The sequence below is a fragment of the Eurosta solidaginis genome, chromosome 3 (genome assembly GCF_040869045.1).
Source record: "Eurosta solidaginis isolate ZX-2024a chromosome 3, ASM4086904v1, whole genome shotgun sequence".
In the NCBI taxonomy this organism is placed as follows: Eukaryota; Metazoa; Arthropoda; class Insecta; order Diptera; family Tephritidae; genus Eurosta; species Eurosta solidaginis.
Window position 1 is genome coordinate 135,493,426 of NC_090321.1, and position 27,134 is coordinate 135,520,559.

General features: G+C 40.8%; 1 protein-coding gene and 1 pseudogene across 23 annotated transcripts in view; one reads left to right on the forward strand and one right to left on the reverse strand.

Annotated features, from left to right (window-relative positions):
- RyR (Ryanodine receptor) overlaps nucleotides 1-27,134 on the forward strand; it is a 1,962,175-nt gene that overhangs the window by 112,830 nt on the left and 1,822,211 nt on the right. The gene's annotated exons all lie outside the window — the stretch shown is intronic.
- Nucleotides 9,686-11,112, reverse strand: LOC137246004 (putative nuclease HARBI1; annotated as a pseudogene).

Consider the following 27,134-nt stretch of genomic DNA (forward strand, 5'->3'; position numbering starts at 1 on the left):
GAAACTTGTGAAAAGTCTGAGACGAATCTCCTGTACCACGATACCACTCCTAGGAATCTCCGTAGTTCGCGTAAATTGTTTGGCGGTGTCAACTCTTTGATGGCTGCTATCTTGTCCGGGTCCGTGTGAATGCCTTCCTCGCTAACGACATGACCTAGATACTTTAAACTTTTCTTAAAAAACTCACATTTTTCCGGGTTTATCTTAAGGTTTGCTCTTCGCAGTCGTTGAAATACTTCCGCCAGGTGTCTTATGTGTTCTTCCAATGTTTTGCTCGTAATGATGATGTCATCTAGATATGCGAATGCGTAGGGTTCCAACTCTGGTCCTATAACGTGATCGAGTGCCCTCTGAAAAGTTGCTGGGGCTGAGTGTAGACCGAACGGCATTACTTTCCTTTGATATAGCCCACGTCCGGGTACAGTGAATGCGGTGTATTGTTTGCTGTTTTCTTCCATGGGGATTTGCCAATATCCGTTTTTTAAATCGAGGCTGCTGATAAACCGAGCACTTCTCAATCTGTCCAGGATGTGTTGGATATGGGGTAACGGGTATGCGTCTGGTACTGACCTTGCGTTTAGTTGGCGGTAATCTACGCACAGTCTCCACTTACCATTTTTCTTCCTTGCCAAAACTATTAGTGCGCTGTGCGGGCTTCTAGAAGGTTCGATGCAACCTTTCTCGATAAGCTCATCGATTTCCTTATTAATAATCTCTTGCATCTTGGGATTCTTCGGGTAATATCTTTGTTTTATGGGGCGGTCGTCTCTCATCACTATCTTGTGCGTGGCCACGTTGGATACACCTGACATTTCCTGGAACATCTGTAATTCTTTGTTGAGAAATTTACTCACCGACTCGTCTGTGTTCGCAACTTTTAGGCTGTTATCTTTGTGACTACTTTCATTTCTACTTTCGACCATTGTTGTACAAGTGACCGCATCCTCCTCCTGATTGTTTGTGTTCAAGGTTACCGTTTGTTCTCCGCATCTCATCTCCATGTTCACCTTCGCTAGGTAATCCGTTCCAAGCACCACTTCGTCGACTAGTCCTGGTAGGATTAGCATTTCATTTTGCAGCACTTGGTTACTCATTCCCACTTCAACATCTACCGCTTCTATGATCGTCTTCGGTTTGCCATCTCCCAGTATCACTCGTGTTTCTATCGCCTTGAATATACCTGTCTTCAGCCTTCTTGCCATTGTTCCACTCACAAAGCTTCGCTTCGCCCCTGTATCGATTGCTGCTACTACCTCTTCGCCATTCACCGTAATATTCGCCAAGATCCGGCCCTTTGTATGTCTTAACGTGTTTAGTTTTCCCGAGGTTGCGTTTGGGGAGACCCCACTCCTCGGTGCCAATGAGGTCTCTGGCCGTTTCCCTGCTTTCGTCTACAACAGTTTCGTGTGAGTATACCTACTTTTCCGCATGTCCAGCAGAATTCGATGCGAGGGCTACGGCAACCGTATGCGACATGGCCGCCTCCTCCACATCGTCTGCACGCCGTGCTTGTATCGATGTATCTTGGGGCCGGGTCTGAATTCTGGGATGGTTGTATCTCTGTCTGCTGTTCCCGCTCCTCCGCCTGTACATATTGGTAACGTTCTTCTGGGCGCCTTGGTACAAATGGTCTTGCCGTTGGTCGCATCGGATCTCTGTCAGGGGTAATATTTTTATAATCTTCTACCAAACTTAACAATTCTTCCAGGCTGCTGATCTCGCCCCTTTTAACATACAGCTGGATTTCTCTGCAGGAGTTCCTGTATATGCGGTTTAGCTTTTTGTCTTCGGTGTAGTTGGCATGTCGCATCAGCCCTTGTAGTGCTAGCTCATAATCCTTGAACTTCTCTCCTGGTCTTTGCATGCGTGCTCGTATCTCGTCGTCCACCTGTTCAAAATATCTGGAGCTGAGGAAAAATTTTAGGAAGTCTTTCTTGAATGAGTCCCACTATTTCCAACTCCGGTTGTTATTTCGGTACCAAACCAACGCTTTGTCTTTGAGTAGCTCCGGCAATGCTCTTGGTATCGAGTTGACGTTTATTTCGTATCCTTCTGCCAGTTCTTCCACGCGCTCTATGAACCCTAGAGGATCCTTGCCCCCGTCGTATTTCAAGCCCCATTTTCTTACCCGATCCATAGTGGTTGCGTATGTGCCTGGTTGTTGCATCGTATATCGTTGTTTTGACTTGGTTTCCGTATGTCGCTGTTACCTTCCTTTGAACATCCTTTATGTAAAACCTTGTTGATTTCCTTGATCTTCCTTAAGTCTGCTTGGGTGCCATATGTGTTTTTATTTATAAGCCTGCTCGGGCGCCATATGTGACGGACTTATTCCTGCTGAGGTATGCCCAGTCTGTCCAGTGTTCCTATATTTGATGGGAGAACCTATTCCGATGAAAATAAATAGACAAAGGAGTTCTGAAAAACGTTATAAAGTTTATTTAAAAAATTCAATGCCCTTAAGAGCTACTCCTATTCTTTGTCCCTGTCTAAATAAGAGTAGCTGAGGTAGAACCCCTCTGCTAGCTCTCCGTCAGTTGGAGTAGAAACCTCCTACTGAATATAAAATAATTCACGAAATGAAGTAGAAACCTTCAGGTCGTGTTGGTCAGTGGTAGAAGCCCACTGACTCGTATGCCTATCTCCTAGCTTCTGATCTTACAAGCAAATTTGCCGCCCTTATATACGATTTTGTACGCCGGTGGACAGTTATTTCCTAAAAACAATTCATTGTAATAATTCCTCAGTTATAAAATTATGTAGGACTGCACGCAGGCAGTCAGTAATTTTACAACAACAATTATAAAAGTTGGAAATACAAAAATCGAATTCTAGTTTAACGCTACTTTCGCTGTATTCTATTGGTACATACATACGCTTACATGCTAACACGCGTTTTCCCTCTTCCCTTTATCATACATATGGTGGTACATCGGTATATATACATATATGCATATTTTCGATCATGTATGACGATCCGCTATCCCGGCATTTCATATACCAATTTTAGGGAGCCCTAATATACATAGCGAACAATGTGCCAAATCTCGTACGTACGCTTGTTGTATGCCTGCCGTGTTTTCCAGTCTTTGCTTTACCTATCGAATTCGATCATTTGTGTTTATGCGTATGTTCGCTGTCACTTGGTTTTGATGGTGCGTTGGCCTCGTTTGATGCTTTCGGCTTCTGCTTAGGGCGTGCGTTGGTGTGTCGTATGCTTGTACGTAAGTATGTAGAGAAAAGTCCCAATTAGTAGCAGCGCTTATTATGTATGTTGTATTTGTGGCTGAGTGCATTGGATGCGCAAAGGGTTGGTTGACCGGCATAATTTTATGTTTTGTGCGTTTCCATTTTCCTTCCAAATGTTTTAGTGTATGTTAGGGTGACCTATATTTGAACCTTATGTGGGCGAAAAATGTTAATATTTTGCTTGCGTGCAAAAGTACGCAAGTCTGGTTTATCCTTCAATTTAGTAAATAATAATTCAAAATGCAACCGCATGTATGTGTTTTGATGTGTAATTCATAAAGATATAATTCATGTTATAAAAATGTTCAAATGTTAAATTCGGAGTTAAGTTCAATCATTGTATAACATGTAAAAAATGAGAAAATAGATATATGTTGTGAGAGTACAAAACCCTCGGCTTTGGGGTCCTCACACGCCTTGGCAACCACGCTACTGTTGGAAGCCATAATTTCGAAATAGTAAAAGACTTCGTATATTTGGGAACCAGCATCAACACTAGCAACAACATCAGCACTGAAATCCAGCGAAGAATCAGTCTTGCCAATAAATGCTACTTTGGACTAGGTAGGCAATTGAAAAGTAAAGTCCTCTCTGGGCGAACGAAAATCATACTCTACAAGTCACTTATCGTACCCGTCCTGCTATATGTGGCAGAAGCATGGACCATGACAACAGCAGATGAAGCGGCTTTGGGAGTGTTCGAGAGAAACGTTCTTCGGAAGATTTATGAGACTCTACGCGTTGGCGATGGCGAGTACCGAAGAAGATTTAATGATGAGCTGTACGAGCTATACGCAGACATCGACATAGTCCAGCGAATTAAAACGCAGAGGCTGCGCTGGCTAGGCCATGTTATGTGAATGAAAGATGATGCTCCGGCCAAGAAAGTGTTTCTATCGGAACCCGCCTATGGAAGCAGAGGTGGAGGGCGGCCCCACTCCGTTGGAAGGACCAGGTGGTAACCGATTTAAACTCCCTTGCTGCGACCAATTGGCGCCGCTTGGCGGAGCGAAGGAGCAACTGGCGCGCCTTGTTGGACGGCCATAACCGTTTGGACGGTTAAGCGCCAATTAAGTAAGTAAGATAGGAAAAATAATATTAGTATAATTCCCGGGAAAGTAGTAAATATCGATAAGGAAAATATTTTCAATTTGACCCCGTAATTAGAACATATCGATAAGGAAAATATTTTAAATTTTACCCCATAGAGTAGAAAATATCAATAGGAAAAATAATTTTGCATTAATTCCCTTTGGAGTAGAAAGTATTGATTGGAAAAATAATCTTACATTAATTCCCTTTAAACTAAAAAAAAACATATTAATAGGAAACATAATTTTAGAATAGAAAACATAGATAGTACTAATAATAACACTTTAATATCCTATAATGTAGAAAATATAGATATGAAAATAAGAAAATAATAATTCATAAACTACTATAAATTTGAATTAGTCATCAACTAAATACATTAACTAGAAAATCCACATTATAATAAATAAAAGCAATCCACTTTACTCATAATTTTCACTAAGTGCTCGCGACACAATATGCACAGATGAAAAAACAAAACAAAAGAGAAAAACAAATGTAAACTATATAAACGAAGAAAAACATTCTTTGAAATCAAGTTAAAGTTATTTCATAAAATATAGCAACCATCCAGAAAAAAAAAAAAAAACAAACAAAAGAATGCAAGTAGATACGGATTCAAAAATTAATAGTATCACTCGATTAGAAATCCATAATTGGTGCACAAATTATGTATGACTACTCTTTCGAAGGCGGATGGTGCAGCATTAAACATTCACTCATTCATTCATTCATTGGAACAAACACATATTTTCGTTTTGGCATGTCTTGCGATGCATTGACTCTTACATACACATTCATCCATTTGTACGTACATACAGTCTACGTCTCGTAACTTGAGGCTTCTTCTGTTTCAAATTACTCACTAAAAACCTTTGCCTACACACAATTTATTCCCACGACTCGTTTATGCTTAAACTGCATTTTCCATACTCTATTCCGTTTTTGCTTACTATGCATTTCCCACAACTAATGTTATTTGCGCTGAGCTTGCGCTTCCCACAGAGCTAAATATATGCATTTACGCAGTTCATATTTTGTACCATTAGTATGTAAGTATGTAATAATGTCAATAGCTCATAAAAATTAATTAGAATAAATTTGTATAAATACTAAGGTAACTTCGCAAATAAAGACAATGATTGTTTGGTCAACAAACCGAAAACCACTTTTACTTTTTTTAAATACTATACCCTTCACCATTATCCTTCCTACGGTGCAGGTTAGTACTTGCCTTGGAGACGTACTGGTGCATGTGAGCTTTGATTTACTGATAATTGAGGGGATGTGTGGAATAATGGTATAAGTCGAGTTACACCGTTTTTCCATAAATCAACTAAATAAAAAGAGCACGATTACATACACATACCATATTAATCTTAGAAAATAATAGTGATATTTAACAAAGATATTAGCTTCATTTATGGAAAAACGGTATAACTCTCTAATAACATTTTGCAGTAGTGAGGCATCGAAATGGTATGAAAATATATTCAATGTTGTAGACCAGAAAGAACTGAAAAATAAAAGAATTGAAGTGGTTTCAAAAACGATTAAGTAGACAGAGAACTCTATTGTTAAAAATAGACAAAGTTTAAAAATGATAAAAGTAGTAAAAAAATTGCTAAAAATAACAAACGGAAATAACAAATAGATATAAGCATATCTAAATAATAGAATATAATATATTTAAAATAAAAAAAATAAAATAAATGTAAGGCGCCATAACCTCCGAAGAGATCTAAGGCCAAGCTTCTCTTCCAATTTGCGTCGTGCTCCTCTTGATTTTCCCTACAAATTGGCCGGACGGGTCCTACATGTTTTAAGCCGACTCCGAACGGCATCTGCAAGGCAGATGAGTTTTCACTGAAACCCTTTCATGGCAGAAATACACCCGGAGGGCTTGCCAAACACTGCCGAGGGGCGACCCCGCTTAGAAAAATTTTCTTCTAATTGAAAAATCTTATTTCTAAAATTTTGATGTTGCTTTGCCCGGGGTGTGAACCCAGGGCATACGGTGTGGTAGGCGCAGCGCGCTACCATCACACCACGGTGGCCGCCAATATATATGTATAATATTATGTATTTAACAATGGTTATTAATGTATCTACTATTTTGTTTAATAAAGTATCTCAATCAAAATATTTGATATTCGATCTATGGAATAACGGTATAACTAAAAAAAAAAAAGAAATCATCCATTTTCTAATAAAATTATGTATATATAAAATTTGTTACTTTTTCTTATCAAAGAATCATACTATCTAAAATCCTACCAAGTAGGATTATTATAATACGCATATTGTCACTTGCGAAGCGAATGAAAATTTGGGCGAATTTCGCGGTCTCGAATTGTGGGATGCGAATCTGCAGCGAATTCACCGAAAAATTTCGAATGAGTGAGGAAAATTAATTTTTCGAAGTGCCGGTAGCGAAAAAATTAACTTCGCTTCGCTAGAGCTGTCAAAATTTGCCGAATATCTAATTTGTTCGCTTTTGCACGCGCTTGCATTTATTTCTGTGAAAAACCATTTGTAAAAATTATCAAAAGAAAACAAAAGTGAGTGTATAATTTTTTTAAACAAAATACCGCTTTAGGATGAAACGCACAACACAACAGCAGTTCCGAAAGCTGGTTACGCTTATGCAGAACAATCCAGACGTCGCAAGGGGTCAGGAGAATTTTGGTTCCACCAGGAGCCAAAGAGCGGAGTTATGGGAGCATTTCGCGATTGAAATCAACGCCTTAGGTCCTCCAATCCGTAGCGGGCCCGAGTGGAATAAAGTAAGACCCAGAGGCCTGCACGAGTATTGCAAAGGAATCTGGTGCGGCACGCGCAACCGTGGTATCCCAGCATCGTACGTATCCGTGCAGGCGTCCAGTAATATATAGGGATGGTTGGACCTTCAATCACTGCCACTGTGCTGCAGGTGTATTCAAGATGTGGCTAATTGAACTATTAGGAATAAAAACATACCCCTTTGGTAATAGCTTCGTTTGGCGACCATAGCCAGTATTGATTTCTACTAAAAATTGTATGGTGATAGTATCACTGTAGAAGTCAGTAGGAGTCAATACTGAGTATATGGTTGCCGCCTGAAGCTCGTACTGGGGCAGTTATTGAAGCTCAAAAAAGCCCGTATTCTCCGTGAGAGTAGATAATTATTTATATATGTATACTAGGTTTGGCTAGACTACAAATTGAAGCTTAAAAAAAAGATTTCCACAAACCGCGCGGAAACTACAGCCACTGGAGGAGGGCCGTATGTTCAGCAAAGCTTGTCTGCTTTAGAGCGAGAGGTGGATGATCTTCTCCACCTCCAACAAGCCGCCAACCCCACAGGGAATATATATGGCACCCCGAGGCAAAGAACTACTGATAGAGATAATGAATTTCAGGCCCAAGAATCCGAGGGTGAGGGTGATACTCAACCACCACGTCCATCAACATTGACACCAACAATAACCGAGGGTGAACAAGTTATTCAACCACCACGTTCATCAACAATGGCGACACGTTCACCCGAGGGTCAACAAGATAATCAACCACCACGTCCATCAACAATGACACCAACAACGACTCCCCGTCCTAGGCTTACCGTTGACGATCGTGAAAAAATTCGGTTAAAGGCACTGCAAAAGCAAACCGAAGTGTAAGATACCCTTTGCCAAGGTGATTTGAAAATGGGGAAAACATTGGACGATATCGCCAGATATTCACGAAAACTCTATGAACAAAAAAAGCAGGAACTAGCATTATTAAAAGAGAAGGAAGAAAGAAAGAAGGCAGAAAATATAGAAAAGAAAAGACAACACAAAGATAAAATGGAAACGAAACTTAAGGAGTTGGAGCTAAAAACCCTTTAATATAAAATAAAAGGAAATGAAAATGAATTTTTTTAAAACTTGTTTTCAAGTGTACAGTAAGTCAACAATAAGTATACACCCTTTTATGGTATGGTTGAAATTGGTGATAGCTTCGCATAAAGGGGTGTATACTTATTTTTGTGACTGACTGTATGTATTTCATATTGCTTTAACATTTTAAAAAGTCTGAATTAAATACTTCGTTTTGATTTATTTACTTTTAAGAAAAATGTGAATTGAATACCTGATTTTTAGTTTCTTTCTTACTTATATGATTTTTATTTATTTACTTTTAATAATAATAATATATAAGTTGAATATATAATATATAATAATATACAATAAGTACACCAGCACTAGCACCAAAAAAATTAATTTAATTTTAAGAAGTCTTTATTATTTATTTACTTTTAACAAAAATATGAAGTCTGAATTGAATATGTGATCATAGTTTATTTAATTTTAATAATAATATATATGTAAGTAGTAGTAGCACTAGTTTAATGCCCCTCAAATTTACTTTCTAAATTTTGTAACAAAAAACTAACTAAAAAAAGTTAAGAAAATAGATTCAAGGCCACACAGTTAAAATTTCTTTTTGTTCCAAAACCGGCTTGCAGCCCTGTTAACTTATTAAATAAATCAATTTTGAATTATTATATTTGAACTTTGTTTTTAAATTAATAATAAAAGTAATTTCAGAACAATCTTTTCCTCACTCGTATTACTTTCCAAAAGATATAGTGGTGGAAAAAATAATAGGGACAAAATTGAAGATGGATATACTTATTGAGGAGTGCTTACTAATTTTCGTTTAAAATATAGCTTATTCAATAACAGAAACCACATCGATACAATTTTCAAAATTTACGCAAAGTTCAGAATAATTGGTCAAACTTTCAGAAACGGACATCACAATTTTCAACTTTTTTGGCAGAATTTTCAGATAATTTTTGAGTACGCAGTTTTGTAGCCCATTTAATTTTATTCTAACAATTTGCAAGTTAGAACTCTCAAAAAATTTTCCCTGAATTTTTAGAATTTGTTTTTGGCAAGGGTGTTGAGTGTTTTCTTCCATACAAAAGTGAATTTAGTTTATGAGTTGTATGGAAGAAAACACTCAACATCCTAGCCCAAAAAAAAAAATCTGAAAATTCAGGGAAAATTTTTTGAGAGTTCTAACTTGCAAATTGTTAGAATAAAATTAAATGGGCTACAAAACTGCATACTCAAAAATTATCTGAAAATTCTGCCTAAAAGGTTGAAAATTGTGGTGTCCGTTTCTGAAAGTTTGATCAATTATTCTGAACTTTGTGTAAACTTTGAAAATTGTATCAATGTGGTTTCTGTTATTGAATAAGCTATATTTTAAACGAAAATTAGTAAGCACACCTCAATAAGTATATCCACCTTCAATTTTGTTCCTATTATTTTTCTGTATATGGCCTATTCTATTATCGAAAAAGTGTTGGCTTTTACACCAAAGCATCAGCTATCTGTCTTCTACGACGCTCTCCTGGTGTACCGTTGCCATCTTCATTACTTGGCTCCGAAGGAAAAAGGGAATCAATAAAAATTTCTGCTTCGTCTGGGTCACTAATTCTAAATTGCTTGCAAATATTGTGCAAAGCACAACATATGTTAATAATTTTTTAACTTTATCCGGATCGTAGCGCATTTTATTACCGCTAAGGAGGCATCTGAAACGGCATTTCAAAACTCCGATGGTACGTTCAATAATGTTTCTACCTTTCGCATGTTTCTTATTAAAAAGTGATTCCCTAGTTCCAGACTGTGCAATGCGAAAGGTTGTAAGTAAGCATGAACTCAGCGGGTATCCGGAATCACCTACAAATTATAAGTACAATTATGTTTTGCTTATTATTATTATATTATGACGCCACAGTTAACTATGGACTCACAATTCTATTTGAGATATTTAGCAAAATTTTTACTGTCAAATAAACTAAAGGTAACCTTTGCTAGTTAACTGGAGGTTAACTCACCAAAGTTAGGCGGTTAAACTGTAGTAATCTCAGCTTGAAAATTGAAAATCGATAGTTAACTCTCTATCCAGCAAAAGTAGGTAAACTTGTCTAAGTAAATAGAGTTATCGCCGTTTAGCTGATTATCCTCTAAAAACGTTTTTAATGCGCTATTGTTCCACATAAAAAAATCATGTGTGGAGCCAGCATATCTGGCATCCACATACCGGATGGTCATGTTATGGTCGCAGGCCTGGAATGTATAGACAATTTATTATCAACGATATTGGAGTATTGAAAACTTTAAAACTTACAATCATCGCATTAATGCTGTAAAACCCTTTCCTATTCAGATAAAGGTGTCGATTTTCACTGGGAGCATAAATGCCAATATGTGTGCCATCAACACACCCAATCACGTTCGGTATTCCTGATTTGATGACAACCTTCCTTTTTGCCTCCTGCTTCTCTTCTTCACTCATTTCTATATTTATTGCCGCCGTACAAATAACTCTCTCTAAAATAGGCAGCATCTCCTTTAAAACGAGGGAAACTGCGGGTTGAGCAAGTCCCAACTGGAACTCATTTCCTATGGCTTGCTGATAACTGCCATGGGCAAAAAAAACGAAGTGCGCGACGACGACAGGCGGCAGTGAAAATTGTCATTAATTTTGTCCAGGACATACATGAATGCATCCTTGCTAAGCCGAAAATTCGCAATGAATCTATAAACACATTTACATTGAAATACAATTTTCCATATATACTTCAAGAACCAAACTGCACTAAACTTACACTGTTGGCGGAAGCTCCATGGGATTGGAGTAATTCCTTATAAAACGTCTCTGACGAAGAAGGCTAGCTCGCTGTTCGACATTGTAACTTTCTTCGAAAAAAAGATCAATGTTGGAAATCATCGCTTTATTTATTTTATTTATCTTTATATTAATTTATTACACTTTTGGTTATGCACATATAAATAGATATATTGTAAACACATCAAAACATATGTAGTAAGTGACAGAAACGTCAAATTCGGATGAACTTATTCAATTTGTTTGAATGGCAACATCACAAAGCAGGCGAAAAAGGTCATTCGTGTGTTCGCTAACGTGTTCGACTCGGCAAATATATTCGCTTCGCAAGTCACAATATACGTATAAATTTATTTTTACCTGCTTTGTTAAGTTTTTTTCACTTTTCTCAAAAGGTTAATTCTTGAGTTATATCATTATTCCAAACATCCCCTCAATTGGTGTTGTCAATTCGATCATTAGTGATATATATTGGCGGCTGAGTCCTTCTTGAATATTAAAAAAAATTTTATTTTGTGTCGGATTATTTTTTTCTTTCCCTCTTTTTTTTATTTATAGTTCTGCGGCCTCGGCCGCGTGATATAATTTCAATTCGCTGATGTTCGCAGTTTTCTCCTTCCCTCCGTTGATTTTTCGTAGTTGGACGATAACAGGTGACATGTACCTCAAGATTTGGTACGGACCGTCGTATTTCGGCGCCAGGCTTGCGCAAGGCCCCCTTGGCCTTTGGTAGGTGGTGCGAGAGCATTTCCCGGCTGGTTTTTGTTGGCCCTCCTTATATTGAGTCGGCAGTTGTCGCGGACGGACGTATTTTATCAAGCTCCGTGTTATTTTAAACTTTTCGTGCATAAAGTACCTACATAGTTATTTGATTGTGTTATGTGTAAACATATTACCTTGCTGACACAATTAACTAGTGTCGTGAATTTATATGTGTTGATTGCTTATAAACTTTGTAATATAAGCTTTCATAATGCATTGCTATTGTAAGCTAAAGGTTGAGCGCAGTGACCCCAAGATTCAGTGCGCAAAGTGCAAAGAGATTTTTCATTTGAGCTGTGTTGGGTTTGTTCAAGCCGATGTCGATTATTTGCACTCCGCGAATAAATCGTTTTATTGCAATGTGTGTATGGCGGAACGTCGTTCATCTCTTTGTTTGCCGACACCCCTGTCGCTACAAGTGATCAAAGTCGTCAAATTCTGACTGAGAATCAGAAAATAATAAAAAATAAGAGTACAAGTGCTAACTCTCTTCTGGATACTTTATCTAATGATATTTCAGACGCAGGTATGCAAAAAGGTGCTGCGGTATGCAATAGTCATGCTGTTGATTTGCGATCTGTGCTTTCTGCTTTATCCGCTATTCGCAATGATAACAAAGAGTTAGCTAACAAGTGTGATGCACTACGTGCTGAAGTTCACTCTCTGCATAACTGCCTGCAAGCTAAAGATGACGCTATAACATCATTAACTGCTGAAATAAATGGGCTACATTCTGTTGTTGGTGATTTGCATAAGCTCTTCACTGAGTATGCTCTTAGTGTAAACAAACGTGAAGAGATCACCGAAAATTCTAATTCGTCTCTTGGATCTCCTACAAATCTACATACGAATGATGTTCTAAGTACTGAAGGTGTTACTGTTGTTGCTGCTTCCGTTGTCGCTAGCACAGTAGATAAACGGTCAACTGCTTCTTATATAGATATCGCTTCAAGTGCTGAGACAACAATTGTTTCTCCTACCGCGCTGTGTCCGCATGATAATGTGAATGCTTATATGAATGCTAATAATAATAATACAGTAAGCGCTAAAGGTTTGCTTACTTCTAATGGTACCTTGTCTCTAATCTCTAATGATGTTAATAATGAGGGTCAATTGATGATTCTACAAAAGACCAAGCGTGCAAAGAAATTTAAAGTTAAAAATGCTAACCAAGCGAATGAGCCAGTGGATCATCATGCTTCTTCAAAGGCTCCATCTATAATTTCTGTTCAAGCTCAACCTGCCACCCCGTCTGCTAGCTCTGGTACTAGTACTATACAAGCGTTACCACCTAGTTATGATGATGCTGCCAAGACAAAATCAAATAGTGTGCAGATTGATTGTAATGATACGAATGGCGCTAACCTAAGCAGAGTCCCAGGGTCTAAACCGAAAATAAAGAGTTCTCGCATAAATCTACATAAGCCATTAGCTTTTGGTGTCAGCAATAATGTAGAACTAGGTGTTGCCGCTAAGCTTAAATGGTTGCATGTCTCATCTTTCCAGCCTAGTGTAACTGAAGAAGATATTGTGAACTACGTCTCGAAGTATGCTGGCATAAACTAGATTTATTTGAAATGCGATAAACTTGTAAGAAAAGGTACTGAGCTGTCTGACCTTAGGAAAATTACTTTCAAACTGGGCGTAACTGAATCATTTTATGATAAAGTAGTTGATGCGAGTATCTGGCCAATCAATGTAATTATACGACCATTCCAGTTTTTTCAAAGGAGTGGTTCAGCGCAACAGGTTCCGTAACACCACAAGCCTATGACAGGCCTCTTAGTATTTATTATGAAAATTCATCGGGACTTACAACTAAATCTAAGAAGCTTTATGAATTCACTTCTGATTTGAACTACGATGCTCTAGTTTTTGTGGAAACCTGGCTTAATTGTGCATTTTATGACTCCGAATTTTTTGATCCTAACCTCTACAATGTCTATCGCAAAGACCGCGACTCGATAAAAACTGGCGCTACTCGGGGTGGTGGAATTTTAATCGCCGTTCAAAGGAAATATGGTTCGTCAATTATATCGCTGCAGAATGGAGACTCACTGTTAGATCAACTATGTGTTTGCATATATGGCTCTTTGCCTCTCTTTGTATGTGCCTCATATATTCCACCAGGAAGTGAAGATCATGTGTACATGGCACATGTAGATAATATTGTAGATTTAGTATCTAAGCGACATGAGAATAATGTTTGTATTTCTGATTTCAACTTAGGGAATGTAGGCTGGGCAGCCGTGGATGATAGTTTAGTTTTGTATCCAAATAACGTTAATAGTGTTTCTGAAATATATGTCGTTGATAACTTATTGAACGCGAATCTTGCCCAGGTAAACACCTTTATTAATAACTTGTCTAGGACGTTGGATCTAATTTTGATTAGTGATACCATGACTTTTTCACTCTCCGAATGTCTTGATCCTCTCTCGTGCCCTGGCTTACATCATGTTCCATTAGTTTTGGAATTAGAATCTTATGAGTTTAAAAAAATTCGATTAGATAGAACTCAGGAAACTATAATTTTAGAAACTGTGATTTTGATGCTATCAACGCCAAAATAAGCATAATTGATTGGGATAGTATATTCTCAGGTGTTGGTGTTAGTGAATGCTTTGATATTTTCAAAGGTAAAGTCAACCAAATGTATAGTAGTTTGATCCCTCGAATGCGGAAAAATTGCCATAAAATTCCTTGGTATACGAAGGAGTTAAAAAAACTTAAGAATTTACGAAACAAATTCTTTAAAAAGTACAAATTGTCTAACTCGCCTGCTTTTAAGGAAAAATATGTATATTATTCAAAGCAATTTAAATCCCTAAGAAATCGGCTTCATAAAAAATATGTTGAGAAATTTGAATGCGACATTAAGTCGAATCCGAAAACTTTCTGGCGCTACGTTAGAGCTAAAAAGTCATGCTCTAGCATCCCATCTCATGTTTTTTATAATGAAACCTCTGCATACTCTCTTGCTGATGCCGTCAATCTTTTTGCAGATTTCTTCAGCTCTAACTTTGTGTCTGATACTGTTTTGCCTGATGTGGTTGAGCATACTGATGTTAATACTCAAATAAATTTTGGTGAACTTTCCATATCACTTGATGATGTTATTCGGGGAATTTCGGTGTTAAAGTCCTCAAAACAATCTGATGTGGATGGACTGTGTTCATTTTTGCTTAAAAATACTGTTGCAATTGCTTATCCGATTTTATTAATTTTCAATAAATCTCTAATGCGGGGAGATTTTATTAATGCCTGGAAAGTAACTTGCATTACTCCTATTTTCAAAAGTGGCAATAAGAGCAATATTGCCAACTACCGCCCAATATCAAAACTTTCCACAATATCGAAACTTTTCGAGATTATAATTAAGGAAAAGATATCGTTTGCGGTAAAAAGTATTATTTCACCCAACCAGCATGGTTTTATGTCCGGTAGGTCGACTGTGACTAATCTTGCTGTTTTTACTGAATATTGTCTCTCTGTCTCTCTGTCTTTAATAATAGAGCACAAGTAGATACCATATACACTGATTTTTCTAAGGCTTTCGATAAAGTTAGCCATAAATTACTACTTTTAAAACTTGCTGATCTGGGATTTCACTCCAATATTCTATCATGGGTGAAGTCTTACCTGGCGGATCGGAGTTGTACTGTTGTGGTTGATGGTGTCAGTTCTCGTTCTTTTACCGCGACCTCTGGTGTTCCTCAAGGAAGTGTCCTAGGACCTCTCCTATTCGTAATTTTTATTAATGACATACGTCATTGCTTCATTTACTCGAATTTTTTGTTGTACGCAGATGATTTGAAAATTTTTACATCAGTCACAAATCAGGCAGATTCCCTACGGCTGCAGTCAGATTTTGACAGAGTAATAGATTGGTGTAGTAGGAATTGCTTACATATAAATATTAATAAGTGCTTTCACATCTCATTTTCAAAATCCCGTAATGGTATTAACACCTCGTATCACATCGGTCTTTCTGTTTTGAAAACTGTTGATGAAATATTAGATCTTGGAATTGTCTTCGATGCTAAATTTCTCTTTCAGAGTCAACTTAACTGTGTTATTGCTAAGTCATATTCAATGCTTGCGTTCATTCGCCGCTTTAGCTCGGACTTCCATGATCCCTATACGTTAAAGCTACTATATACATCGCTTGTACGGTCTAAACTGGAATATGCTTCCTTCGTTTGGAGACCATACCACGCTTGTCATATACAGCGACTTGAAATGATCCAGAAAAAATTTTTGCGTTTTGGGCTCCGGTCATTACGTTTTCAGGATCCTTTACCATCTTACTACTCTAGATGTCTACTTATAAGACTAAAGCCTCTGGATAGTAGAAGATCTATTTTAGCGCTGATATTTATTTATGATTTGATAGGGGGCACGATTGACTCACCGTTTCTTTTGGAGCGTATTCGCTTCAATATACCATCTAGAACACTTCGAAATCATGATATTTTTTTATTGGATAGGGCCAGAACGACATATATCGCTAATTCGCCTATTATTAGGGCATTGAAGGAATTCAATCTTCTTACTAATGCCAGGGAAATTGATTTTTCAGTAAATAAATCAAAGTTTAAACTTATACTAAATGACTTATATGATAGATAATATTTAAGCTAATAATTTGTAAATAGTCTGTAAGGATATTTTAATTTGTCCTAGATTTACTTTGAAATAAATAAAAATAAATAAATAAATAAATATTCTTGGCAAGACTCGCATTGGCGTACGTAACGACTGATGTCGCGGAACATCCCTGGCGAATAAAGTGGTTGGCGATGCGTGCCGCCATCCGGCGGATACCCATGTGAGCAGCGCTTGGTGTGTCGTGGTTCGCTTGTAGTACACGCTGTCGGAGTGGGGTTGGTACGCATAATTTCCACGGTCGTAGTGGGATCGGCATGGAATGTGGCGGTAGAGTTATTCGTCCACTAACACATAGTCGGTGTACTTCTCCAGGTTGGTGCGTACTTCATCGACGCGTCGCTGCCACCACTTGATTGTGGATTCGTTGTCGTGGCCTGCAGTAGGATCTGCAATGGCTGTCGGGACACTGCGTTCGCAAAGTCCTGGTGATTGTTATTGTATGTGCCCCTGGTATTATAGCCTTGTGCGGGGCGTGTGATAAAGGCCGTCTCGTTAACCATTTGACTGGGTTGTGCTGATTGACTCGAGCTCCCGGGCAACATTTGCCATGTTTCGGAACGCTCGAAAGTGACGCACTTATTTTTGTTGTTGGAAACTGTCAGTGTAGATTTTATTAACCGACTCAGGTTGTTGTTGCGGTGACAGCCCGAGTAAGCCCTTCTCCTGGGGGCTTGGGTGATGGAACTGCCATGATTTGTCCTGTCGGTCTTCTCACCGGTCGTTTTTATTCGCCTCGAGCGTCTTCCTTTGGTCTTCTTGGATGGGGCACCGTTCCTAGTAACAGGTTCTTTTCTATCGTTCGCCACTTGTGATGCGGTAACACATGGTGTGGATGCGTTTAGCCTAAAGGGTTCGGTCAAAACGATGCGACTCGCTCTGCAGGATACTGTAGCTCCCATATCCCCTAGCGTGTCCAGACCGATTATGATGGTATCAGTGGCTCCGGGTATAACGTGTAACACGGTGTGGTGCGCTGACTCGCCAAGGCGTATTTGTTTCAGTGTTGTTGCTAGCTGGCTGCTGGAGGGCTGTGTCTACCTTTTCGCCGCCTCCTGAGTTCACCATGCGTTCTACTACTACAGTTGATACGAAACTTCGCGAGGCCCCGGTGTCGATGACGGCTTCTGCTGTTTGTCCGCCAAGTTGGACTAGGGCGTAGAGACGACCACGCTCTTGGCGCATGGTTACTGGTATGTCGGCGATGGGTCGAGGACAAGGCGCGGTGAATCCCTTTCTCGTTTCCTGGCGGTTCGTCGACGGTAACATTGTATTGTTCGTATATCAGGCTGACGGCACTCCCAACAGAATAACTTTCTCGGACTTCGGCATCTGTAATGGCCTTCTTGGCCACACCTTTTACATACGTTGTTCGGAGTTTTGCGGGTGCTGCGTGTTGGGAATCCTATCTTGTGGTGGCTGCTGGTGAGGTGACTGGTTTGATCGTGGGATCGTTGCTTTCTCACCTACGACTTGTCTCGCTATCTCCCATCCTGGTACTTCCGACGTCCGTCGATGGCCTTCGTGGATGCCTCGTAGTCTTCCGTGAGGGTGAGAAGCTCCGCTAAATTGTTGCAATCTCTTCGGCGGATATACAGTAGGTAATCCGGATGGCTGTTTCTAAATATCGTTTCTAGCCGTTGCACGTTACTGTAACCGGCGCGCCGCATTAAATTTTGTATTGAAAGCACGTAATCCTTGTATTTGTCCCGTGCGTGTTGCTTTCGCTGTCGTACGTCTTCCTCTAGACACTCGAAATATCTGGCCGGTAAAAAAAATCGAACGAAATCACGCTTGCAGGCCGCCCAGTTCGTCCAGTGTTCGTTGTTGTTGCGGTACCACTGGAGGGTGGTGTTGCATGGTAATTCAGGCATAGTTTTCGGAAGGAGGTCTGAACTTACCATGTATACCTCTGCCAATTCTTCCAGCCGCTCTACGAATGCTAGGGGATCACGTCCACTATCGTATTGCACTGACCTCTTCCGTACTTGATCGTTGATGGGTGCGATTGCGAGGATATCTCGGAGTCGGTTGGTGCCTTGGAAATTGTTAAAGCTATCCGCTTTCGGATCTCTTGCGTTGTGTCGGCGTGCTCGATGTCTAGCTCTTGGCGATGGACAATAACTGTTCTTTGGCGATATTATCCGACTCCGACATTTTAGAATCTTTAGGAATTTTTCTCTCTCAAGAGTAAGTTATACGACTTGGAGGGTCTCTGCTCGGGCACCAATTTTAACGAAGCTTTCCCTGTGCCCGATGCTTCTTAAAAAATTTCTGGGGTATACATGCCGTGTCCAGGGTTCCGTACAATAAATTTATACGTTTGGGCCTTTTCCAAGGCATACAATTCACTTGATTTAACTTACTTAACTATTTACAACACAATTATGTCTAAAAACTTCATATAAATTCATTTACTCGCTTTATTGGTGTTGGGCCTTGGCGTGGCCTGCTTGGTAACGGTCCATCCGGTCCCGTTATCATGTCTGCTGGTGTGCTTGCTTACGTTGATATTACTAAGCCATTCGTTCTGGCTAACCGTCCACCCGGTCCCGTTATGTTATGCCTTGTTGGCGGCCTACGCTGGCGTTCATCGCTGCGTTGGCTGTCGTGCTAGGTATTCGGTCGCTGAGGACGCGCTGCTTGTTATTGTTGTTGTGTAGCAATGCTCGCCCCACCTAATAGCCGCGACCGATCACAAATTGCCATCAATATCCTCTAACGAGAGTCCAAGGAAACTTGCCGTTTCAATAGGGGTGGACCATAGGGAAGGGGGTGTTAGAGGCGTTGGTTCCACAATACAATTTAAGAGATGGTTGGTGTCATGTGGGGACACATTGCAAGCGGGGCATACATTTTGTATGTCGGGGTTGATTCTGGATAGGTAAGGGTTTAACCTGTTACAGTATCCAGAACGAAGTTGAGCAAGAGTGACACGCGTTTCCCTGGGGAGTATGCGTTCCTCTTCCGCGAGTTTTGGATACTTTTCTTTAAGTACTGGATTCACCGGGCAATTCCCGGCATAAAGGTCCGACGCCTGTTCATGGAGTTCACCAAGGACCTGCTTGTGTTTTTTCGCTTCATACGGCTGGGTTCTCAGGTGCCGTATTTCCTCAAAATGCTTACGGAGATGACTCCTTAAGCCCCTAGGCGGTGCTGGCTCATCAATTCAATCAGATGTCTGTTGGGATGCCCAGGTTTCTGGGTATTCAACAGGAACTGTTTGGTCAGCATCTCATTTCTCCCCTGATGGGGAGTATTCTCGCCTCATTATGCAGATGGTGTTCTGGAGACATAAGAAGACAGCCCGTGGCGATTCTGAGAGCAGTATTTTGGCAGGCCTGTAGTTTCTTCCAGCGTTTCTTTGTCTTTTCCCCAGGTACTGCCAGCGAGGGATTTGAGGATTTTGTTACGGCTCTGAATTATCGGAACGATTGCGGCTGCGTGCTCACCAAAATGTAGATCCTGATCAAACGTCACACCCAAGATTTTGGGGTGTAGGACAGTCGGTAGCATAGTGCCATCGACGTGGATGTTCAAAATGGTCGACATTTGGGACGTCCATGTTGTAAATAAGGTCGCAGAAGATTTAGTCGGTGATAATGGCAGGTTTCGCGAGGCGAAAAAACTGGAGAGATCAGGGAGGTAGCCGTTTATTTTATTGCATAGCGCATCGATCTTTGGGCCTGGGCCAGTGGCCATTATTTTGCAGTCATCGGCGTAGGAAACGATTGTGACTCCTTCCGGTGGTGAAGGTAGCTTAGATATATAGAAATTAAACAAAAGTGGGGATAGGACACCACCCTGTGGCACCCCTTGTTTAATTCTCCTCGATTTTGATGTTTCGTTTCTAAATTGCACCGATGCCTGCCGACCACCCAGATAATTTGTGGCCCACCTTTTAAGACATGGGGGAAGGGTAGACTCTTCCAGATCTTGCAGTAACGAGCCATGGTTGACCGTATCAAAAGCTTTCGATAGGTCTAGCGCTACGAGTACTGTTCTATGGTGGGGGTATTGATTTAAACCGCAATTTATCTGGGTGCTAATGGCATTTAGCGCGGTGGTAGTGCTATGGCGTTTTCTGAAGCCATGCTGATGAGGGGCTAGCTGCAGATTTGCTTAGAAATAAGGGAGCAAAATGGCTTCAAGCGTCTTTGCTACTGGCGATAGGAAAGATATCGGACGATACGACTCACCTATGTTAGCTGGTTTCCCAGGCTTTAGTAGTGGGACCACCTTGGCCATTTTCCATTTCTCGGGTATGACAAAGGTGGAAAGAGACAGGTTGAAGACATGCGCTAAATATTTGAAACCCTCTTTCCCTAGGCTTTTAAGCATCGGCATGGCTATGTCGTCTGGGCCCACTGCTTCGGATGGTTTAGCGCGACCAATGGCATCCTCAACCTCTTTAGCGGTGATGGTGATTGGTGACGCGCTGAATTTGTGTTTATGTGCGTGTCTATTGGCTCTCCGTCTACATCTCGACAGCACTTTGTCGCCAAAGGCCAAAGGGACTTTACGGTGGACCAAAGTTTACCCACACCGGTAGAGAGGTTACAACCTCTTAGGTGCTCCCCCCATTTCGCCCGCTTGTGTTCGTCCACAAGCAATCTGATGCGTTGTTTTATATCCCTTATTTGGGGGTCGCCTGGATCAAGCTGTCTTATAAGGTCACGTTCTCTCGCTAAGTTTGCAGGCTCCGCCGGGAAGTGGGGCCGGATTTCGGGAATTCTCCCGGCGGGAATGAAACGTGCCGTGGCGGATTCAATGACCTTTCGGAAGGCACGCTCCCCTTGGCGGGCATCAGTCGTAGGGAGGGCAGCAAAGCGGTTGTCTGTAAAAGATTTATATTCATCCCACTTTCCTTTTTTGAAGTTTATGAAAGTGCGTTTTTCGGTGGCGATGAAGTCGGCGGTACGCTCGAGCGAAATAAGTATGGGCAGGTGGTCGGATGCCAATGTTACCATCGGCTGCCAGTTGACGCAGTTTACGAGTTATGCGCTCACGATTGAGATATCTGGCGAGCTGCGACAGCTTCCTACCATACGTGTGGGGGCGTCTCCGTTTATTGTGCAGAACGTCGTTTCTTCTATTTGATCCGCCAACATTTCACCCCTACTGTCCGCCTGCAAGTTTGAATGCCATAGATCGAGATGGGCATTGAAATCGCATAAGATAATGCGATTGTTGCCAGTGAGTAAGGCCCTGATATTAGGGCGGTATCCACTGGGGCAACAGGTGGCAGGAGGAATGTAGATGTTGATGATTTCTAGGTTTGCATCGCCTGACCGGACAGATAGGCCTTGACGTTCTAAGACATTGTTCCTGCGGTCGATGCCAGGATCAAATAAATAATATTGCACAGAGTGGTGTATGATAAACGCGAGGCCGCCTCCATTTCTGCTCTCGCGGTCTTTCCTGTGGACATTATACCCAGAGCAGGTCTGCAATGCAGATCTTGCTGTGAGTTTAGTCTCTTGAATCGCAGCAATGCGGATGTTGTGCCGCTTCATGAAATCGACTATATCCGTAATCTTCCCAGTTAGTCCATTAAAGTTTAACTGCAGAATTCTGAAGTGCATAAGGGGAGACGCCGCCACTCTGGGGGTGAGTAACGGGTGACTACGCCTGGGTTGTGGAAGGCCAGGACGCAATTGCTGTTGTGGCCCTGGGACTGGGCGTCCTCGGGCAAGCAGTGGGGTACCCGGATGATTTGGGTTTGCGACCTGGCAACATGGCGCGATGAAACCGGTCGGGGGCTGCCGTCGCGGAGACCAGAACATCTAGGAAAGCGGCACCACCCAAGGCAGGAGCTGCATTGGGCGGATGTCGCAAACCTATATATTCTGTGCTGGCAGACGGTGCAAACGGAGGTAGGGACTAAGAGTCTGTTTCCCTGACCTGCACGATTGCTGCCGGAAAAGAGGGGGGAGAAGACGGGGGAAGGGCTGATGCTCAGCATTGCTACCAACTCTACTACGAAGGTAGTAGTTATGAGTGGTATCAGCTGTTTGAGTTGTTGGCGCCGTGGGGCGCGAGCAGCAGCGGGTACTTGTTGTGGCTTGCTGAGCAGCGGGGCTGCTGGAAGGTAGTGGAGAGGGGGCGCTTTGGCGTAGACTACGGGACGCCCTTGGGCGTGAACAGCAATGAGCCACAAAAATGTATAACGAGACACACTGAACAGAGTATGGCCGTCCTAAAAAGATTCCTTTCGGGCAGATGCAGCAAAACCATTTCTCAGGACCGGGGTCAGGAGACGGACCCGGATTGGACTCGATGCCTTCACGGAGTAAGAGAATATGGAGCAGTCCTGCTGCAAGGAGCTGCTGGGAGGATGACAATTTGTGGGAGGGACGCAACAAATTAAATGGGGTCACACTGAAATGACAGTCCTTGGTCGGGAAAAATCCCGAGTCGCTCCGGTACATAGAACCGACTGCCTTGGGAAGCGCTTTCGCTAACGCTATTACTGCGCTGGCGGTCGCGATTAGTACGTTGTCGCTGAAGAGCGCTCTATTGTCGTTGGCGCTGTCGTGGCGCCAGCGATCGCGATTTGTATTTGGTCACTGAGGACGCTTGATTATGACGGGTATGCGGCAGCTGGGGACGCTCGTTGATGATGCTTTGACGCTGGCGGACGCGATTGGCCACTGGAGGCGCTCGTTGATGACGCTTTGACGCTGGTGTCGGGGTTAATATTTAGTACCTGAGGACGCTTGATTAAAAGGATATGCGTTCATTGAAGACGCTCAGTTGTGATGAGTATGCGGCCACTGGGGACGCTCGCTGATGACGCTTTGATGCTGGCGTCGCGGTAAGTATTTAATCACTGAGGATGCTTTATTATGATGTGTATGCGCGGTCACTGAGGGCGCTTGGTTATAATGAGTATGCGGCCACTGGGAACCCTCGCTGATGACGCTTTGATGCTGGCGTCGCGGTTAGTATTTAGTCACTGAGGACGCTTGATTAAAAGGATATGCGGTCATTGAGGAATCTCGCTGACGACGCTTTGTGGCCGCTGATGCTTTGCAGATCGACGATGGCTCGGTAGCGATTACGGGTCGCCTCGCTGTCGGCTGTGATGAGTCGGTGGGGCGCAGCCTTAAGCGTTTAATGAGCGGGTGAAAACCACAACACCCACGTACGGCTCAGTCTGCGTCCACGTCGGGTGGTGATGTCTCGCACTGGTCAAACCCAATCTACGAGCTATCACCGTCCGTCCGTAGATCCGATTAATGATCATAGTGCCGGGCTATACCTTTTGCTGAACGACAATGCCTCGGTAGCGGTTGCGGGTCGCCTCGCGGTCGACTGTGATGATTCGGCGGAGCGCAGCCTTAAGGGTTTAATGAGCGGGAAAAAACCACAACACTCACGTACGGCTAAGTTTGCGTGTACGTCGGGTGGTGATATCTCGCACTGGTCAAACCCTATCTACGAACTATCGCGTTGATGGCTCTGTTGCTGACTAAGTTGGCGTCGATGGTTCTGTTGCTGCCGTGGCTGCTTTCGTTGGCGTCGCTCTTACGACGTCCACTCGCGTTAATATAGCGGCTCACGGTTGATGGTGGCGGAAAGACGGTGCGCAACCTAAAGCTTGGTTTGGCTCATATTGCGTCTAACCTTAGTAAAGATGTCTGGCACTGGTCAAACCCTATCTACGAGCTATCACTCTTCAGCTTAGAACTGTTTACTACCATGGCTCCGTTCTGACTGACGGCCTTCTTGCTGTGGTCGTGCTATTATAGACGATGCGTTGATGATTTTGGCTGCGTTTGATGACATGTTGCGACCATATTATTATAGTCGTTCGTGTGTCAGTAGAAGCTGTCGTTGTTGTTCTCGTATGACTTGGGTATCTTGTTGTTTGATGTTGCGGTTGAAGTGGGTACGGCCGGGTCTATTGCGGTATATATGTGTGTGTGACTTGATGTAGGCATAATATGTTTATTGTGTGATCGTGTTGCTGGCTTCGTTCAGGCTGATGTTGCGGTGATAATGTCTTCAGCTGCATGCTTGCATTGCCTTACATGCAGGATCTCCGACAGTTTAACACAAGCGTTAATGTGCCAATGCTTTTTGGTCAGTACTTACCCATTTAGTTTTAAGTAGCGCACTAAGACCTTCTGGACAGGGAGTTGTTTTTGTTTCGAGATTTTTAAGGAAAGTATATGGGGTATTCCATCCCATTTCGACCAATTTTGAACCCGACCCCTTTAGAATTGGCTGAAAGTATTTCTTCTTTTTCTAGCGTACGAAAGACGTTTTTCAGAATTTTTTCATCCAACTCAAAAAAAGTTATGAATTTAAAAAAAAAACACCGTTTTTGTTTTCAAAATACCAAACCTTTTTCAAAAATTGACCGTTTGGGATCTTTTTTTTTAAATTTGTTTTTAAATGTACTTTTCGGAAAAAATACAAAAAAATTTAAAGTTTTTTTTGAATTTTTCAGTTTTTCGAGATTTTTCGAATTTCGCAATTTTTTTTTCTCATAAAAAACTTCAATCAATTCTGCAATCATCCCCACTAATCCCGGAGTGGGCCGATTTTTTTTAATATTTTTTTTTATTTAATTGAAAAAAAAATTTTCAAAAATAAAATTTTTTTTTTATCAATTTTATTTATATAACAAAAAAATGTAAGAAAATGATTTTTAAGTATTCTTTTCTTTATATATTATGGTAATCTACGATTAAAATTCTGAAAAACGTCTTTCGTAAGCTAGAAAAAGAAGAAAAACTTTCAGCCAATTCTAAAGGGGTCGGGTTCAAAATTGGTCGAAATGGGATGGAATACCCCATATACTTTCCTTAAAAATTTTCGAATCACGTGTTTCTTATGAGTGAATAACAAAATAACACAAAGTAATCATATTGGCTATACGAATAGCATAGAAATGGAATGTGACGATTTGGTTTGCCCGTTATACTACAGGGTTATGTATAAGTAACAAAAGTCTTATAAAGTTTTTGTTGTACAATTCATTAAAGTGTTTTTTATGTTTATATGTATGTATAGTGTATTGCAGCAAAAGCATTAGTTCATACATTTTTGGCTTTGTTATAACAGGACAATTTTAATAAAAAATAATTGTTAAAGCAATAGCATTAATTCATACATTTTTGACTTTGTTATAAAAGCGCAATTTTAATTAAAACAAGTAAGGAAGGCTAAGTTCGGGTATAACCGAACATTACATACTCAGTTGAGAGCTATGGAGCCAAAATAAGGAAAATCACCATGTAGGAAAATGAACCTAGGGTAACCCTGGAATGTGTTTGTATGACATGTGTATTAAATGAAAGGTGTTAATGATTATTCAAAACGTAGTGGGCCTTAGTTCTATAAGTGGACGCCTTTTCGAGATATAGCAATAAGGGTGGACCAGGGGTGACTCTAGAATGTGTTTGTACGATATGGGTATCAAATTAAAAGTATTAATGAGGGTTTTAAAAGGGAGTAGCCCTTAGTTGTATATGTGAAGGCGTTTTCGAGATATCGACCAAAATGTGGACCAGAACATCTTCTGTCGGGTTCCGCTAATTTATTTATATATGTCATACCACGAACAGTATTCCTGAGAAGATTTCAAGGGCTTTTGAATTCGCCCTGCAGAACTTTTTTATTTTCTGCTACTTAATATGGTAGGTGTCACACCCATTTTACAAAGTTTTTTCTAAAGTTATATTTTGCGTCAATAAACCAATCCAATTACCATGTTTCATCTCTTTTTTCATATTTGGTACAAAATTAGGGCAATTTTTTCATTTTTCGTAAGTTTCGATATCGGAAAAGTGGGCGTGGTCATAGTCGGATTTCGGCCATATTTTATACAAAGATAAAGTGACTTCAGATAAGTACGTGAACTAAGTTTAGTTAAGATATATCGTTTTTTGCGCAAGTTATCGTGTTAACGGCCGAGCGGAAGGACAGACGGACGACTGTGTATAAAAACTGGGCGTGGCTTCAACCGATTTCGGCCATTTTTACAGAAAACAGTTATCGTCATATTATCTATGTCCCTACCACACATAACAAGGATTGGTAAATTTTTGTTCGACTTATGGCATTAAAAGTATTCTAGACGAATTAAATGAAAAAGGGCGGAGTTACGCCCATTTTGAAATTTTCTTTTATCTTTGTATTTTGTTGCACCATATCATTACTGGTGTCGAATGTTGACATAATTTACTTTTATACTGTAAAGATAAAAAATTTTTTGTTAAAATTTTACTTTAAAAAATTTGTTTTAAAAGTGGGCGTCTTCGTCATCCGATTTCGCTAATTTTTATTTAGCACACATATAGTACTAAGAGTAACGTTCCTGCCAAACGTCATCATGATATCTTCAACGACTGCCAAATTACAGCTTGCAAAACTTTTAATTACCTTCTTTTAAAAGTGGGCGGTGCCACGCCCATTGTCCAAAATCTTACTAATTTTCTATTCTGCATCATAAGGTCAACCCATCTACTAAGTTTCATCGCTTTATCCATCTTTGGAAATTAATTATCGCATTTTTTCGGTTTTTCGAAATTTTCGATATCGAAAAAGTGGGCGTGGTTATAGTCCGATATCGTTAATTTTAAATAACGATCTGAGAGGAGTGCCCAGGAATCTACGTACAAAATTTCATCAAGATACCTCCAAATTTACTCAAGTTATCGTGTTAACGGAGAGACGGACGG